The sequence below is a fragment of the Pseudophryne corroboree genome, chromosome 9, assembly GCF_028390025.1.
Source record: "Pseudophryne corroboree isolate aPseCor3 chromosome 9, aPseCor3.hap2, whole genome shotgun sequence".
NCBI lineage: Eukaryota > Metazoa > Chordata > Amphibia > Anura > Myobatrachidae > Pseudophryne > Pseudophryne corroboree.
The window spans coordinates 453,155,072-453,172,578 of NC_086452.1; the positions used below are offsets into that span (position 1 = coordinate 453,155,072).

Below are 17,507 nucleotides of genomic sequence, written 5' to 3' on the forward strand. Positions count from 1 at the left end.
ATGTTCCTAGTGTCTGTATCATCTGCAGTTATCCTGCATGTTCCTAGTGTCTGTATCATCTGCAGTTATCCTGCGTGTTCCCAGTGTCTGTATCATCTGCAGTTATCCTGCATGTTCCTAGTGTCTGTATCATCTGCAGTTATCCTGCATGTTCCTAGTGTCTGTATCATCTGCAGTTATCCTGCGTGTTCCCAGTGTATGTATCATCTGCAGTTATCCTGCGTGTTCCCAGTGTCTGTATCATCTGCAGTTATCCTGCATGTTCCTAGTGTCTGTATCATCTGCAGTTATCCTGCGTGTTCCCAGTGCCTGTGTCATCTGCAGTTATCCTGCGTGTTCCCAGTGTCTGTATTATCTGCAGTTATCCTGCGTGTTCCTAGTCCCTGTATCATCTGCAGTTATCCTGCGTGTTCCTAGTGTCTGTATCATCTGCATTTATCCTGCGTTCCTAGTGCCTGTATCATCTACCGTTATCCTGCATGTTCCTAGTGCCTGTATCATCTTCAATAATCTTGCATACTCCAAGTGTCTGTGCTTACTGCTTACAACATGCTTCACCTTGCACTACCCCGTTTGTGTTTAAACTAGTGATGAACGGGTTCGGTTCCTCGGAAACCGAACCCCCCCCGAACTTCACCCATTTTACACGGGTCCGAGGCATTCTCGGATTCTCCCATATGGCTCGGTTAACCCGAGCGCGCCCGAACGTCATCATCCCGCTGTCGGATTCTCGCGAGATTCGGATTCTATATAAGCAGCCGCGCGTCGCCGCCATTTTCACTCGTGCATTGGAAATGTTAGGGAGAGGACGTGGCTGGCGTCCTCTCCGTTTATTCATTGTTGATGCAAATATTTGTGCTTGCTTATATCTTAATTCTGGGTACTGGGGAGCAGCTGTATTATTAATATAGGAGGAGTACAGTGCAGAGTTTTGCTGATCAGTGACCACCAGTTTTATCCGTTCTCTGCCTAAAAAAAACGCTCCTTATCTGTGCTCAGTGTGCTGCATATATCTGTGCTCACACTGCTTTATTGTGGGGACTGGGGACCAGCAGTATTATATAGGAGGAGTACAGTGCAGAGTTTTGCTGACCAGTGACCACCAGTATACGTTGTCTGCCTGAAAAACATTCCATATCTGTGCTGCATTGTAGTATATAGTAGGAGTACAGTGTATAATTTTGCTGACCCCCAGTATATAATATATAGGAGTACGGTACAGAAGGCCACTGCTGTACCTACCTCTGTGTCGTCAAGTATACTATCCATCCATACCTGTGGTGCATTTCAGTTTTGCACAGTTTGCTGACCACCAGTATATAATATATAGCATTACGGTACAGTAGGCCACTGCTGTACCTACCTCTGTGTCGTCAAGTATACTATCCATCCATACCTGTGGTGCATTTAAGTTTTGCACAGTTTGCTGACCACCAGTATATAATATATAGCAGTACGGTACAGTAGGCCACTGCTCTACCTACCTCTGTGTCGTCAAGTATACCCATCCATACCTGTGGTGCATTTCAGTTTTGCACAGTTTGCTGACCACCAGTATATAATATATAGCATTACGGTACAGTAGGCCACTGCTCTACCTACCTCTGTGTCGTCAAGTATACTATCCATCCATACCTGTGGTGCATTTAAGTTTTGCATAGTTTGCTGACCACCAGTATATAATATATAGCAGTACGGTACAGTAGGCCACTGCTCTACCTACCTCTGTGTCGTCAAGTATACTATCCATCCATACCTGTGGTGCATTTCAGTTTTGCACAGTTTGCTGACTACCAGTATATAATATATAGCATTACGGTACAGTAGGCCACTGCTGTACCTACCTCTGTGTCGTCAAGTATACTATCCATCCATACCTGTGGTGCATTTCAGTTTTGCACAGTTTGCTGACCAGCAGTATATAATATATAGCAGTACGGTACAGTAGGCCACTGCTGTACCTACCTCTGTGTCGTCAAGTATACTATTCATCCATACCTGTGGTGCATTTCAGTTTTGCATAGTTTGCTGACCACCAGTATATAATATATAGCATTACAGTACAGTAGGCCACTGCTGTACCTACCTCTGTGTCGTCAAGTATACTATCCATCCATACCTGTGGTGCATTTCAGTTTTGCACAGTTTGCTGACTACCAGTATATAATATATAGCATTACGGTACAGTAGGCCACTGCCAGTGGCGTAACTACTGCCCCCGCAGTCCTCGCAGTGGCTTGGGGGCGAGGGGCTGCGGGGGCGCCACTGACTTAGCACAGATTGACATGCGGACGAGCGTCCGCATGTCAATCTGCGGTCTCCTTCCCTCCGCTGCTGTGTTGGAGGGACACGGAGGGCAGAGCGCGCGCCTCTCCCGTATTCCTCCTGGCTCTCCGGCCGGTCTAATAAAGGAAGTGCCGTTCGTGAGCTCTGATTGGCTCACGAACCGGCACTTCCTTTATTAGACCGGCCGGAGAGCCAGGAGGGACACGGGAGAGGCGCGCGCTCTGCCCTCCGTGTCCCTGAAACACAAAGGAGGAGGGGGAGGGGAAGCAGGTACTGAGGAGGGCATATGTGGCACTGTGGGGGAAAATCTAGCACTGGAGGGATATACCTGGCACTGTGGGGGAATATCTGGCACTGGGGGCATATACCTGGCACTGTGGGGGAATATCTGGCACTTGGGGGAGCAGACACTGAGAGGGCATATGTGGCACTGTGGGAGAATATCTGGCACTGGGGGCATATACCTAGCACTGTGGGGGAATATCTAGCACAGGGGGCATATACCTGGCACTGTGGGGGAATATCTGGCACTGGGGGGAGCAGGCACTGAGGGGGCATATGTGGCACTGTGGGGGAATATCTGGCACTGGGGCATATACCTGGCACTGTGGGGGAATATCTGGCACTGGGGGGAGCAGGCACTGAGGGGGCATAAGTGGCACTGTGGGGGAATATCTGGCACTGGGGGCATATACCTGGCACTGTGGGGGAATATCTGGCACTGGGGGGAGCAGGCACTGAGGGGGCATATGTGGCACTGTGGGGGAATATCTGGCACTGGGGCATATACCTGGCACTGTGGGGGAATATCTGGCACTGGGGGGGAGCAGGCACTGAGGGGGCATAAGTGGCACTGTGGGGGAATATCTGGCACTGGGGGCATATACCTGGCACTGTGGGGGAATATCTGGCACTGAGGGGAGCAGGCACTGAGGGGGCATATGTGGCACTGTTGGGGAATATCTGGCACTGGGGGCATATGTGGCACTGGGGGGGTATATTTGGCACTGGGGGCATGTACCTGGCACTGTGGGGGAATATCTGGGACTGGGGGCATATACTTGGCACTGTGGGGGAATATCTGGCACTGGGGGCATATGTGGCACTGGGGGGGGGTATATTTGGCACTGGGGGCATGTACCTGGCACTGTGGGGGAATATCTGGCACTGGGAGCACGGCCCTAGCAACAAGCACTACCCCCTAGCAACGAGCATGACACCCAGTGCATGAAACCCCTGGCAACGAGCATGACACCCTGAGCATGAAAATCCCTGGCACCGTGCATGGAACCAAGAGCATGAAACCCCTGGCAACGAGCAGGTAATTTAAAAGTAATTAGAAGACTTACTGTAGAACTTAATGTGTAATGGGCATTACGGTGTGTGGCATAATGTATCACGGACATTGCGGTGTGTGTCATAATGTGTCAGGCATTATGGTGTGTTGTATACTATATCACGGGCATTGTGGTATGTGGTATAATGTCTCAGCGGCATTGCAGTGTGGCATAATGTATAACAGGCATTGCGGTGTGTGGCATAGGGTATAACGGCATTGCGGTATGTGTCATAGGCATTACGGTGTATGGTATACTATAAGAGGAAAAAAAGGAAAAAAGTACTGCGCTATAAAACCAGCAGCTCCATTGGATATAAATAGTATATTTAATGTGTATATGGAGCGCTTGATAATGTGTTACTGTCTAATGCTGAAAAAGAAAAACAGGTTTAAACACAGTGGGTTAGTTATAAACTCAAGGTGCCCTGTAATGTTTAAGCTCTTTTTTGAAAATTTTAAAAAGTCCCGATCTCCAGCTTAATGTGGACCCTCCAGGCACAATAGCAAGGTCCCCGGCAGGTGTACTAGCTGTCCCTATCCTACCTCTGGGTCCTCTGGTCTGTGGATCTCACACTGGTCAGTTCGTTCTCGGCGGCCGGCGTCTCTTCTTCCTAACCGGAAGTTGATGAGGCGCCGCGGGACGTCACTTCCGGGTGACGCGGTGACGGGAACTTCGTGTATCGACGCATTTCATGCACTGCGGCACTTCGTCCAGGATCCTGGAGCCGCAGTGCATGAAACGCGTCGATACACGAAGTTCCCGTCACCGCGTCACCCGGAAGTGACGTCCCGCGGCGCCTCATCAACTTCCGGTTAGGAAGAAGAGACGCCGGCCGCCGAGAACGAACTGACCAGTGTGAGATCCACAGACCAGAGGACCCAGAGGTAGGATAGGGACAGCTAGTACACCTGCCGGGGACCTTGCTATTGTGCCTGGAGGGTCCACATTAAGCTGGAGATCGGGACTTTTTAAAATTTTCAAAAAAGAGCTTAAACATTACAGGGCACCTTGAGTTTATAACTAACCCACTGTGTTTAAACCTGTTTTTCTTTTTCAGCATTAGACAGTAACACATTATCAAGCGCTCCATATACACATTAAGTATGGTATACTATATCACGGGCATTGTGATATGTGGTATAATGTCTCAGGATCATTGCGGTGTGTGTCATACTGTGTCACAGACATTGTATGTGCTATAATGTATCAGGGGCATTGCAGTGTGTAGCATAATGTATAACGGGCATTGCGATTCCTGTCATAATTAGAGATGAGCGGGTTCGGTTTCTCTGAATCCGAACCCGCCAGAACTTCATGTTTTTTTTCACGGGTCCGAGCGACTCGGATCTTCCCGCCTTGCTCGGTTAACCCGAGCGCGCCCGAACGTCATCATGACGCTGTCGGATTCTCGCGAGGCTCGGATTCTATCGCGAGACTCGGATTCTATATAAGGAGCCGCGCGTCGCCGCCATTTTCACACGTGCATTGAGATTGATAGGGAGAGGACGTGGCTGGCGTCCTCTCCGTTTAGAATAGATTAGAGAGACACTTGATTTACTAATTTTGGGGAGCATTAGGAGTACTCAGTACAGTGCAGAGTTTTGCTGATAGTGACCAGTGACCACCAGTTTTATTTATAATCCGTTCTCTGCCTGAAAAAAGCGATACACAGCACACAGTGACTCAGTCACATACCATATCTGTGTGCACTGCTCAGGCTCAGGCCAGTGTGCTGCATCATCTATTATCTATATATAATATTATATATATCTGTCTGACTGCTCAGCTCACACAGCTTATAATTGTGGGGGAGACTGGGGAGCACTACTGCAGTGCCAGTTATAGGTTATAGCAGGAGCCAGGAGTACATAATATATTATATAGTGAGTGACCACCAGACACACAGTGCAGTTTATTTAATATATCCGTTCTCTGCCTGAAAAAAGCGATACACACAGTGACTCAGTCAGTCACATACCATATCTGTGTGCACTGCTCAGGCTCAGGCCAGTGTGCTGCATCATCTATATATATTATATATCTGTCTGACTGCTCAGCTCACACAGCTTATAATTGTGGGGGAGACTGGGGAGCACTACTGCAGTGCCAGTTATAGGTTATAGCAGGAGCCAGGAGTACATAATATTATATTAAAATTAAACAGTGCACACTTTTGCTGCAGGAGTGCCACTGCCAGTGTGACTAGTGACCAGTGACCTGACCACCAGTATATATAATATTAGTAGTATACTATCTCTTTATCAACCAGTCTATATATTAGCAGCAGACACAGTACAGTGCGGTAGTTCACGGCTGTGGCTACCTCTGTGTCGGCACTCGGCAGCCCGTCCATAATTGTATATACCACCTAACCGTGGTTTTTTTTTCTTTCTTTATACATACATACTAGTTACGAGTATACTATCTCTTTATCAACCAGTCTATATTAGCAGCAGACACAGTACAGTGCGGTAGTTCACGGCTGTGGCTACCTCTGTGTCGGCACTCGGCAGCCCGTCCATAATTGTATATACCACCTAACCGTGGTTTTTTTTTCTTTCTTTATACATACATACTAGTTACGAGTATACTATCTCTTTATCAACCAGTCTATATTAGCAGCAGACACAGTACAGTGCGGTAGTTCACGGCTGTGGCTACCTCTGTGTCGGCACTCGGCAGCCCGTCCATAATTGTATATACCACCTAACCGTGGTTTTTTTTTCTTTCTTTATACATACATACTAGTTACGAGTATACTATCTCTTTATCAACCAGTCTATATTAGCAGCAGACACAGTACAGTGCGGTAGTTCACGGCTGTGGCTACCTCTGTGTCGGCACTCGGCAGCCCGTCCATAATTGTATATACCACCTAACCGTGGTTTTTTTTTCTTTCTTTATACATACATACTAGTTACGAGTATACTATCTCTTTATCAACCAGTCTATATTAGCAGCAGACACAGTACAGTGCGGTAGTTCACGGCTGTGGCTACCTCTGTGTCGGCACTCGGCAGCCCGTCCATAATTGTATATACCACCTAACCGTGGTTTTTTTTCTTTCTTTATACATACATACTAGTTACGAGTATACTATCTCTTTATCAACCAGTCTATATTAGCAGCAGACACAGTACAGTGCGGTAGTTCACGGCTGTGGCTACCTCTGTGTCGGCACTCGGCAGCCCGTCCATAATTGTATATACCACCTAACCGTGGTTTTTTTTTCTTTCTTTATACATACATACTAGTTACGAGTATACTATCTCTTTATCAACCAGTCTATATTAGCAGCAGACACAGTACAGTGCGGTAGTTCACGGCTGTGGCTACCTCTGTGTCGGCACTCGGCAGCCCGTCCATAATTGTATATACCACCTAACCGTGGTTTTTTTTTCTTTCTTTATACATACATACTAGTTACGAGTATACTATCTCTTTATCAACCAGTCTATATTAGCAGCAGACACAGTACAGTGCGGTAGTTCATGGCTGTGGCTACCTCTGTGTCGGCACTCGGCAGCCCGTCCATAATTGTATATACCACCTAACCGTGGTTTTTTTTTCTTTCTTTATACATACATACTAGTTACGAGTATACTATCTCTTTATCAACCAGTCTATATTAGCAGCAGACACAGTACAGTGCGGTAGTTCACGGCTGTGGCTACCTCTGTGTCGGCACTCGGCAGCCCGTCCATAATTGTATATACCACCTAACCGTGGTTTTTTTTTCTTTCTTTATACATACATACTAGTTACGAGTATACTATCTCTTTATCAACCAGTCTATATTAGCAGCAGACACAGTACAGTGCGGTAGTTCACGGCTGTGGCTACCTCTGTGTCGGCACTCGGCAGCCCGTCCATAATTGTATATACCACCTAACCGTGGTTTTTTTTTCTTTCTTTATACATACATACTAGTTACGAGTATACTATCTCTTTATCAACCAGTCTATATTAGCAGCAGACACAGTACAGTGCGGTAGTTCACGGCTGTGGCTACCTCTGTGTCGGCACTCGGCAGCCCGTCCATAATTGTATATACCACCTAACCGTGGTTTTTTTTTCTTTCTTTATACATACATACTAGTTACGAGTATACTATCTCTTTATCAACCAGTCTATATATTAGCAGCAGACACAGTACAGTGCGGTAGTTCACGGCTGTGGCTACCTCTGTGTCGGCACTCGGCAGCCCGTCCATAATTGTATATACCACCTAACCGTGGTTTTTTTTTCTTTCTTTATACATACATACTAGTTACGAGTATACTATCTCTTTATCAACCAGTCTATATATTAGCAGCAGACACAGTACAGTGCGGTAGTTCACGGCTGTGGCTACCTCTGTGTCGGCACTCGGCAGCCCGTCCATAATTGTATATACCACCTAACCGTGGTTTTTTTTTCTTTCTTTATACATACATACTAGTTACGAGTATACTATCTCTTTATCAACCAGTCTATATTAGCAGCAGACACAGTACAGTGCGGTAGTTCACGGCTGTGGCTACCTCTGTGTCGGCACTCGGCAGCCCGTCCATAATTGTATATACCACCTAACCGTGGTTTTTTTTTCTTTCTTTATACATACATACTAGTTACGAGTATACTATCTCTTTATCAACCAGTCTATATATTAGCAGCAGACACAGTACAGTGCGGTAGTTCACGGCTGTGGCTACCTCTGTGTCGGCACTCGGCAGCCCGTCCATAATTGTATATACCACCTAACCGTGGTTTTTTTTTCTTTCTTTATACATACATACTAGTTACGAGTATACTATCTCTTTATCAACCAGTCTATATATTAGCAGCAGACACAGTACAGTGCGGTAGTTCACGGCTGTGGCTACCTCTGTGTCGGCACTCGGCAGCCCGTCCATAATTGTATACTAGTATCCAATCCATCCATCTCCATTGTTTACCTGAGGTGCCTTTTAGTTGTGCCTATTAAAATATGGAGAACAAAAATGTTGAGGTTCCAAAATTAGGGAAAGATCAAGATCCACTTCCACCTCGTGCTGAAGCTGCTGCCACTAGTCATGGCCGAGACGATGAAATGCCAGCAACGTCGTCTGCCAAGGCCGATGCCCAATGTCATAGTACAGAGCATGTCAAATCCAAAACACCAAATATCAGTAAAAAAAGGACTCCAAAACCTAAAATAAAATTGTCGGAGGAGAAGCGTAAACTTGCCAATATGCCATTTACCACACGGAGTGGCAAGGAACGGCTGAGGCCCTGGCCTATGTTCATGGCTAGTGGTTCAGGTTTTTTGGAAGGGACATCCTGCGTGACACTGCAGTGCCACTCCTAGATGGGCCCTGTGTTTGTGTCGGCCACTAGGGTCGCTAATCTTACTCACACAGCTACCTCATTGCGCCTCTTTTTTTCTTTGCGTCATGTGCTGTTTGGGGAGGGTTTTTTGGAAGGTACATCCTGCGTGACACTGCAGTGCCACTCCTAGATGGGCCCGGTGTTTGTGTCGGCCACTAGGGTCGCTTATCTTACTCACACAGCGACCTCGGTGCAAATTTTAGGACTAAAAATAATATTGTGAGGTGTGAGGTATTCAGAATAGACTGAAAATGAGTGGAAATTATGGTTTTTGAGGTTAATAATACTTTGGGATCAAAATGACCCCCAAATTCTATGATTTAAGCTGTTTTTTAGTGTTTTTTGAAAAAAACACCCGAATCCAAAACACACCCGAATCCGACAAAAAAAATTCGGTGAGGTTTTGCCAAAACGCGTTCGAACCCAAAACACGGCCGCGGAACCGAACCCAAAACCAAAACACAAAACCCGAAAAATTTCAGGCGCTCATCTCTAGTCATAATGTGTCACATGCATTACGGTGTGTGGCATAATGTGTCGGGGGCATTACAGTGTGTGCATATTGTGTCATGTGCATTATTGTGTGTGGCATAATGTCTGAGGGCCTTTGCAGTATGTGGCATAATGTATACTGGGCATTACTATAAGGAGGAAAAATGACAAATAATGTAAGGGGCATGAATCAGGATTATTTTTCTTTCCTGTGGTGGCTAACGTCTGGGAGTGCAGGTTGCAAAACTGGGGTATAAGGTAGTCTTTTCCTGCAATGCCACGCCCCTTTATGCGAAGCCACTCCCATTTAGACAAAGTCACGCCCCCTTTTTGACGGCGCGCGCATGTTTGTCCCTTTACTAGTGCCAATTATGGGGGGGGGGGGGGGCGCCAAAGGATTTTTTGGCTTGGGGGAGAAAAATTTCTAGTTACGCCACTGCCCACTGCTCTACCTACCTCTGTGTCGTCAAGTATACTATCCATCCATACCTGTGGTGCATTTCAGTTGTGCGCAGTATATATAGTAGTAGGCCATTGCTATTGATACTGGCATATAATTCCACACACCTCGTGCTGAAGCTACTGCCACTAGTCATGGCCGAGACGATGAAATGCCATCAACGTCGTCTGCCAAGGCCGATGCCCAATGTCATAGTAGAGAGCATGTAAAATCCAAAAAACAAAAGTTCAGTAAAATGACCCAAAAATCAAAATTGAAAGCGTCTGATGAGAAGCGTAAACTTGCCAATATGCCATTTACGACACGGAGTGGCAAGGAACGGCTGAGGCCCTGGCCTATGTTCATGGCTAGTGGTTCAGATTCACATGACGATGGAAGCACTCATCCTCTCGCTAGAAAAATGAAAAGACTTAAGCTTAATTTTTTTGAAGTGCCATCCTGCCTGACACTGCAGTGCCACTCCTAGATGGGCCAGGTGTTTGTGTCGGCCACTTGTGTCGCTTAGCTTAGTCACACAGCGACCTTGGTGCGCCTCTTTTTTTCTTTGCATCATGTGCTGTTTGGGGACTATTTTTTTGAAGTGCCATCCTGCCTGACACTGCAGTGCCACTCCTAGATGGGCCAGGTGTTTGTGTCGGCCACTTGTGTCGCTTAGCTTAGTCACACAGCGACCTTGGTGCGCCTCTTTTTTTCTTTGCATCATGTGCTGTTTGGGGACTATTTTTTTGAAGTGCCATCCTGCCTGACACTGCAGTGCCACTCCTAGATGGGCCAGGTGTTTGTGTCGGCCACTTGTGTCGCTTAGCTTAGTTACACAGCGACCTTGGGGCGCCTCTTTTTTTCTTTGCATCATGTGCTGTTTGGGGACTATTTTTTTGAAGTGCCATCCTGCCTGACACTGCAGTGCCACTCCTAGATGGGCCAGGTGTTTGTGTCGGCCACTTGTGTCGCTTAGCTTAGTCACACAGCGACCTTGGTGCGCCTCTTTTTTTCTTTGCATCATGTGCTGTTTGGGGACTATTTTTTTGAAGTGCCATCCTGCCTGACACTGCAGTGCCACTCCTAGATGGGCCAGGTGTTTGTGTCGGCCACTTGTGTCGCTTAGCTTAGTCACACAGCGACCTTGGTGCGCCTCTTTTTTTCTTTGCATCATGTGCTGTTTGGGGACTATTTTTTTGAAGTGCCATCCTGCCTGACACTGCAGTGCCACTCCTGGATGGGCCAAGTGTTTGTGTCGGCCACTTGTGTCGCTTACCTTAGTCACACAGCGACCTTGGTGTGCCTCTTTTTTTCTTTGCATCATGTGCTGTTTGGGGACTATTTTTTTGAAGTGCCATCCTGCCTGACACTGCAGTGCCACTCCTAGATGGGCCAGGTGTTTGTGTCGGCCACTTGTGTCGCTTAGCTTAGTCACACAGCGACCTTGGTGCACCTCTTTTTTTCTTTGCATCATGTGCTGTTTGGGGACTATTTTTTTGAAGTGCCATCCTGTCTGACACTGCAGTGCCACTCCTAGATGGGCCAGGTGTTTGTGTCGGCCACTTGGGTCGCTTAGCTTAGCCATCCAGCGACCTCGGTGCAAAGTTTAGGACTAAAAATAATATTGTGAGGTGTGAGGTGTTCAGAATAGACTGAAAATGAGTGGAAATTATGGTTATTGAGGTTAATAATACTATGGGATCAAAATGACCCCCAAATTTTATGATTTAAGCTGTTTTTGAGGGTTTTTGTAAAAAAACACCCGAATCCAAAACACACCCGAATCCGACAAAAAATTTTCAGGGAGGTTTTGCCAAAACGCGTCCGAATCCAAAACACGGCCGCGGAAACGAATCCAAAACCAAAACACAAAACCCGAAAAATGTCCAGTGCACATCACTAGTTTAAACAAAGCCTATAGATCACTCATTCTGAGGTATTTGCGTGCTTCTAGCTTTAGACACACACAGGGCAATTTCCCCGTGAACCGTGACACCAGCGATGCTATCAATGTGTGTTGGAACACCAGCAACAGCACTCTAAATTGCACCCAATCTCTCCTGATTTCTCCGCAAAATTGCATATCCTAGTTCGCAACCTCATGAGTGTGTATAAAAGTACTGATTTGTGGGGCTACGGTATGTGCATCAGAGGTGCACAGGGGCGGATCCAGAACAAAATGACAGGGGGGGGGCACCATGTTAGGGGAAGGCAGGGGGGGGGGGGATTTTTGCGCACGCTCCTGGGAAGGTGGGTGTGGTCTCATAACAAGGGTTGTGGCTTCACGGTGCCATACCAACGAGCCACAACCTCATTTTTATCACGCTGTGGGCATGGAGTACAGGTCTGGTGTATGGTGAGTGACAGGGTGAGTATACAAGGACAGGTCTGGTTGGGGACAGGGTGAGTGTGCGGGGATAGGATGAGTGTGCGGGGACAGGTCTGGTAGGGGATGGAGTGAGTGAGCGGGGACAGGTCTGGTAGGGGATGGAGTGAGTGAGCGGGGACAGGTCTGGTAGGGGACGCAGTGAGTGTGCGGGGACAGGTCTGGTTGGGGAAGGAGTTAGTGTGTGGGGACAGGTCTGGTAGGGGACGGAGTGACTGTGTGGGGACAGGTCTGGTTGGGGAAGGAGTTAGTGTGTGGGGACAGGTCTGGTAGGGGACGCAGTGAGTGTGCGGGGACAGGTCTGGTTGGGGAAGGAGTTAGTGTGTGGGGACAGGTCTGGTTGGGGACAGGGTGAGTGTGCGGGGATAGGATGAGTGTGCGGGGACAGGTCTGGTTGGGGACGGAGTGAGTGTGCGGGGATAGGATGAGTGTGCGGGGACAGGTCTGGTAGGGGACGCAGTGAGTGTGCGGGGACAGGTCTGGTTGGGGAAGGAGTGAGTGTGTGGGGACAGGTCTGGTTGGGGACAGGGTGAGTGTGCGGGGATAGGATGAGTGTGCGGGGACAGGTCTGGTAGGGGATGGAGTGAGTGAGCGGGGACAGGTCTGGTAGGGGACGGAGTGAGTGTGTGGGGACAGGTCTGGTTGGGGACAGGGTGAGTGTGCGGGGATAGGATGAGTGTGCGGGGACAGGTCTGGTAGGGGATGGAGTGAGTGTGCGGGGACAGGTCTGGTAGGGGACAGGGTGAGTGTGCGGGGACAGGTCTGGTAGGGGATGGAGTGACTGTGTGGGGACAGGTCTGGTTGGGGAAGGAGTGAGTGTGTGGGGACAGGTCTGGTTGGGGACAGGGTGAGTGTGCGGGGATAGGATGAGTGTGCGGGGACAGGTCTGGTAGGGGATGGAGTGAGTGTGCGGGGACAGGTCTGGTAGGGGACGGAGTGACTGTGTGGGGACAGGTCTGATTGGGGACGGAGTGAGTGTGTGGGGACAGGTCTGGTAGGGGACGCAGTGAGTGTGCAGGCAGCAGGGCCGGCTCCAGGCCTACTAGCACCCTGAGCGAGAAAATGTAAAAGCGCCCGCCCCCCCCCTCCCCCTACGGCGCGCGCTCCTGGAAAAGTGGGCGTGGCCTCTGGAAAAGTGGGCGTGGCCTCGTAACTTCATATCATCAAACTATAAATATATTTTCACACAATTAGCAGCCTTACACATAGCCACAGTAGTGTTCCTTACACACAATGTCTCCAGTATAGTGCCAGATACACATAATGTGCAGTGCCAGATAGACATGACATGCCCCCCAGCAGTGCCAGCTACACGTAACATGCCCCCCCAGCAGTGCCAGCTACACGTGACATGCCCCCCCAGCAGTGCCAGCTAGACATGACATGCCCCGCATCAGTGCCAGCTAGACATGACATGCCCCGCAGCAGTGCCAGCTACACATGACATGCCCCCCAGCAGTGCCAGCTACACATGATAGTGTTCACTTTTTAGGGCATGGTGCTGATCACAGGGAGGGCACATTTTTAAGTTACGAGGGCAAAATGATGTACATACTGCTTGTTGTTCCCATACCTATATGCCAAAGCATGGACAGTGCGCGCCGAAGGCGCGCAGCAAAAATTAAGGGGAGTTACTTCGTGGGGAAGGTACGTGGCCACATAATAGTGGCAATTTGCATTACACCACACAGTAGTGCAGCTAATACACACTGCACCAGGTAGAACCTCCTATACACTTTGCGTCAGGCACAGCACTGAGACACATTGCACCAGGGAGAGCACTGAGACACATTGCCTAGCCACAGACGCCTAGCGGGAACACTACATGACATGCCCCCCAGCAGTGCCAGCTACACGTGACATGCCCCCCAGCAGTGCCAGCTACACGTGACATGCTCCCCAGCAGTGCCAGCTACACGTGACATGCCCCCCCAGCAGTGCCAGCTACACATGACATGCCCCCCCAGCAGTGCCAGCTACACGTGACATGCCCCCCAGCAGTGCCAGCTACATAAATGGCCACACAGTGCCAGATATGCACCCACAGTTCAGATACATAAATGCCCCCAAAGTGCCAGATACATAAATGCCCCCACAGTGCCAGATACATAAGTGCCCACACAGTGCCAGATACATAAGTGCCCCCACAGTGCCAGATATAAAAATGCCCACACAGTGCCAGATATGTCCCCACAGTGCCAGATATAAAAATGCCCACACAGTGCCAGATATGTCCCCACAGTGCCAGATATAAAAATGCCCACACAGTGCCAGATATGTCCCCACAGTGCCAGATATAAAAATGCCCACACAGTGCCAGATATAAAAATGCCCACACAGTGCCAGATATGTCCCCACAGTGCCAGATATAAAAATGCCCCCACAGTGCCAGATATGCCCCCACAGGGCCAGATACAGAAATGCCCCCAGTGCCAGATACATAAATGCCCCCAGTGCCAGATGCATAAATGCCCCCAGTGCCATATGCATAAGTGCCCACACAGTGCCAGATACATTATTGCCCCCCAGTGTCAGATACATTAATGCCCCCACAGTGCCAGATATGCCCCCGCAGTGCCAGATACATTAATGCCCCCCACAGTGCCAAATACATTAATGCCCCCCGCGTGCCAGATACATTAATGCCCCCCACAGTGCCAGATACATTAATGCCCCCACAGTGCCAGATACATTAATGCCCCCACAGTGCCAGATACATTAATGCCCCTAGTGCCAGATATGTCTCCACAGTGATAGATACATTAATGCCCCCAGTGCCAGATATGCCCCCACAGTGCCAGATACATTAATGCCCCCAGTGCCAGATATGCCCCCACAGTGCCAGATACATTAATTCCCCCAGTGCCAGATATTCCCCCACAGTGCCAGATACATTAATGCCCCCAGTGCCAGATATGCCCCCACAGTGCCAGATACATTAATGCCCCCAGTGCCAGATATTCCCCCACAGTGATAGATACATTAATGCCCCCAGTGCCAGATATGCCCTCACAGTGCCAGATACCTTAAACGCTCGCTGAAGACCCGTAAAAGTATCCAGGCTATCGGCCCCTGTCTTCTGTGTGGCCTGGTCCAATGTGTAAATGCTTTTTCAGTAAGATCATATTCTTACCTTTACATACCTCCCAACATGACCCTCTCCAGGAGGGACACAATGCTCTGCTTCTTGACTTTTCTCTTAGTGTATGATTGCTGGCACCTGTTTTGAACAGGTAAATGGATAAGAAATGTGTTTCAGCACAGGTGATGGCAATCATACATGAAGAGAAAAGTCCAGGAGCAGAGTATTCTGTCCCTCCTGGAGAGGGTCATGTTGGGAGGTATGCCATTACTTCTCTCACTCATTTCCCGGATGCAATACCCTGGCCCTGACTTGTAAATTTGTTAAATGCTTTTAACTCCAAATAATGACTGTAGGTGGAAAATGATTGCGAGAAGCAGTGCGCTCTCATTGTGCAGAGGCGTCTGGGTGGGCTTTGTACGCTGATATAATTCTAAAGCTACGCAAAGCTTTCAGAACTGTTATGTTGAATATTTGCCTCCTGATATTATATAATTATATTAATAATTGTGCTTCTAGAAACGTAGCCTTTAACTTCAGGCCAGTGCTTGCTGGAAGGTATGGAAGAGTTTGCTATATATTCAGGCCTGGCCGGTAGCGTCCGCAGCTGTTTACCTGATGTCAGGCTGCACTCCTTGTGCTGGATCTCGTCCACTGGCCACACAATCTGCAGAGTCCCGGAGGCAGTAAGGTCCACGGTGTGGCGCAGACTAAGCTAAGGTCTGACTCTGATCGGCTCTGCGCGCCATGTGCGCTGTGCGGTTCCGCTGACGTCAGACGCCGGAGCCGCTGCCGCCGTACAGCGTCAGCGCGCACAGCCTGGGTAGTTTAGATTTAGTCCGCGGCCCGCCCACAGCACTCCCCCTCGATGACTCATCATCGGTACGGGGCAGCAGGCACACCACAAACAGTCAGCCGCGGCCGCTGGCCGTCCACTGCTGTTGTCGCTAGGCAGGCTACTACCACTATTAGCAGGCGGGCGGGCGGGCCGGGGCGGGAATGGATTAATCATGGACGGATCGCTGTGTGCTGCAGCCGGTCACAGATGCTCTCCAGGCTCCACTGCTCCAGCCAGGTTCCAATATGGCGGCACAAGCATGCGGCGCCCATTAAGGGTGGCGCCCTGCGCGGCCGCTCTATTGGAACATGCCTGGAGCCGGCCCTGGCAGGCAGGTCCGGCGCCACCCGCTCAGCGAAGGGATGCAGTGCAGGGAGGCGCTGGGACAGAGAGGCGCTTTCCCTGCTCTGAATCCCTTCACTGCTGCGCCGTCCTGTGACTCCTGTCCCCCCTGCTGCTGCTGTGTCTGTCACTGTATGACAGTCACTGGCAGCAGCGTCTGCAGAATCAAAAACCTCCTGCCTCCCCTCCCTGTGTGACAGCGGCTGAGTACGGGACAGACGGGGGCGGAGCTTAACGGGCCGAAAGGGGGCGGGGCTAACCGGGACAGAAGGGGCGGAGCTACACTGACCAGGGATACTGGCTTAGGTAAGTGGTGTGTGTGTGTGTGTGTGTGTGTGTGTGTGTGTGTGTGTGTGTGTGTGTGTGTGTGCGCGCATATGGTGGGTGGGTGTGTATGTGTGTGTATATATGTGTGAATTGTGTGTGTGAGGTATGTCTGCGTACGCGCACTTTATGGACGCTAGTACTGGGGGGGGCATTACGTATAATGACGCTACTACTGGGGGAGGCCATTACATGCAAGGACGCTACTACTACTGGGGGGGCATTACGTATAAGGACGCTACTACTACAGGGGGGCATTATGTGAAACTACGCTACTACTGGGGTGGCCATTATTTATAAGGACGATACTACTACTAGGGGGGAATTACGTATAAGGATGTTACTACTACTGTGGGTGCACTACGTATAAGGATGCTACTACTACAGGGGGGGCTTTACGCGTAACAACGCTACTACTGCTGGGGGGGGGGCATTACTTATAAGGACGCTACTAGTACTACGGGGGAATTACATATAAGGAGGCTTCTACTGGGGGTGCATTATGTAAAAGGACGCTACTACTACTGTGGGGCATTACGTATATGGACGATACTACTATTATGGGGAATTACGTATAAGGACGCTTTTACTACTGGGGGTGCACTACGTATAAGGACGCTACTACTGCT

General features: G+C 49.2%; 1 long non-coding RNA gene across 1 annotated transcript in view; it reads right to left on the reverse strand.

Annotated features, from left to right (window-relative positions):
- The window catches only part of LOC134957129 (uncharacterized), a 243,094-nt gene extending 226,349 nt beyond the window's left edge, over positions 1-16,745 (reverse strand). Inside the window, exon 1 of the long non-coding RNA XR_010186484.1 lies at positions 15,990-16,745. This is a non-coding gene — a long non-coding RNA (uncharacterized LOC134957129). The remainder of the gene's footprint in view (positions 1-15,989) is intronic.
- Between the last annotated feature and the right edge of the window lie 762 nt (positions 16,746-17,507).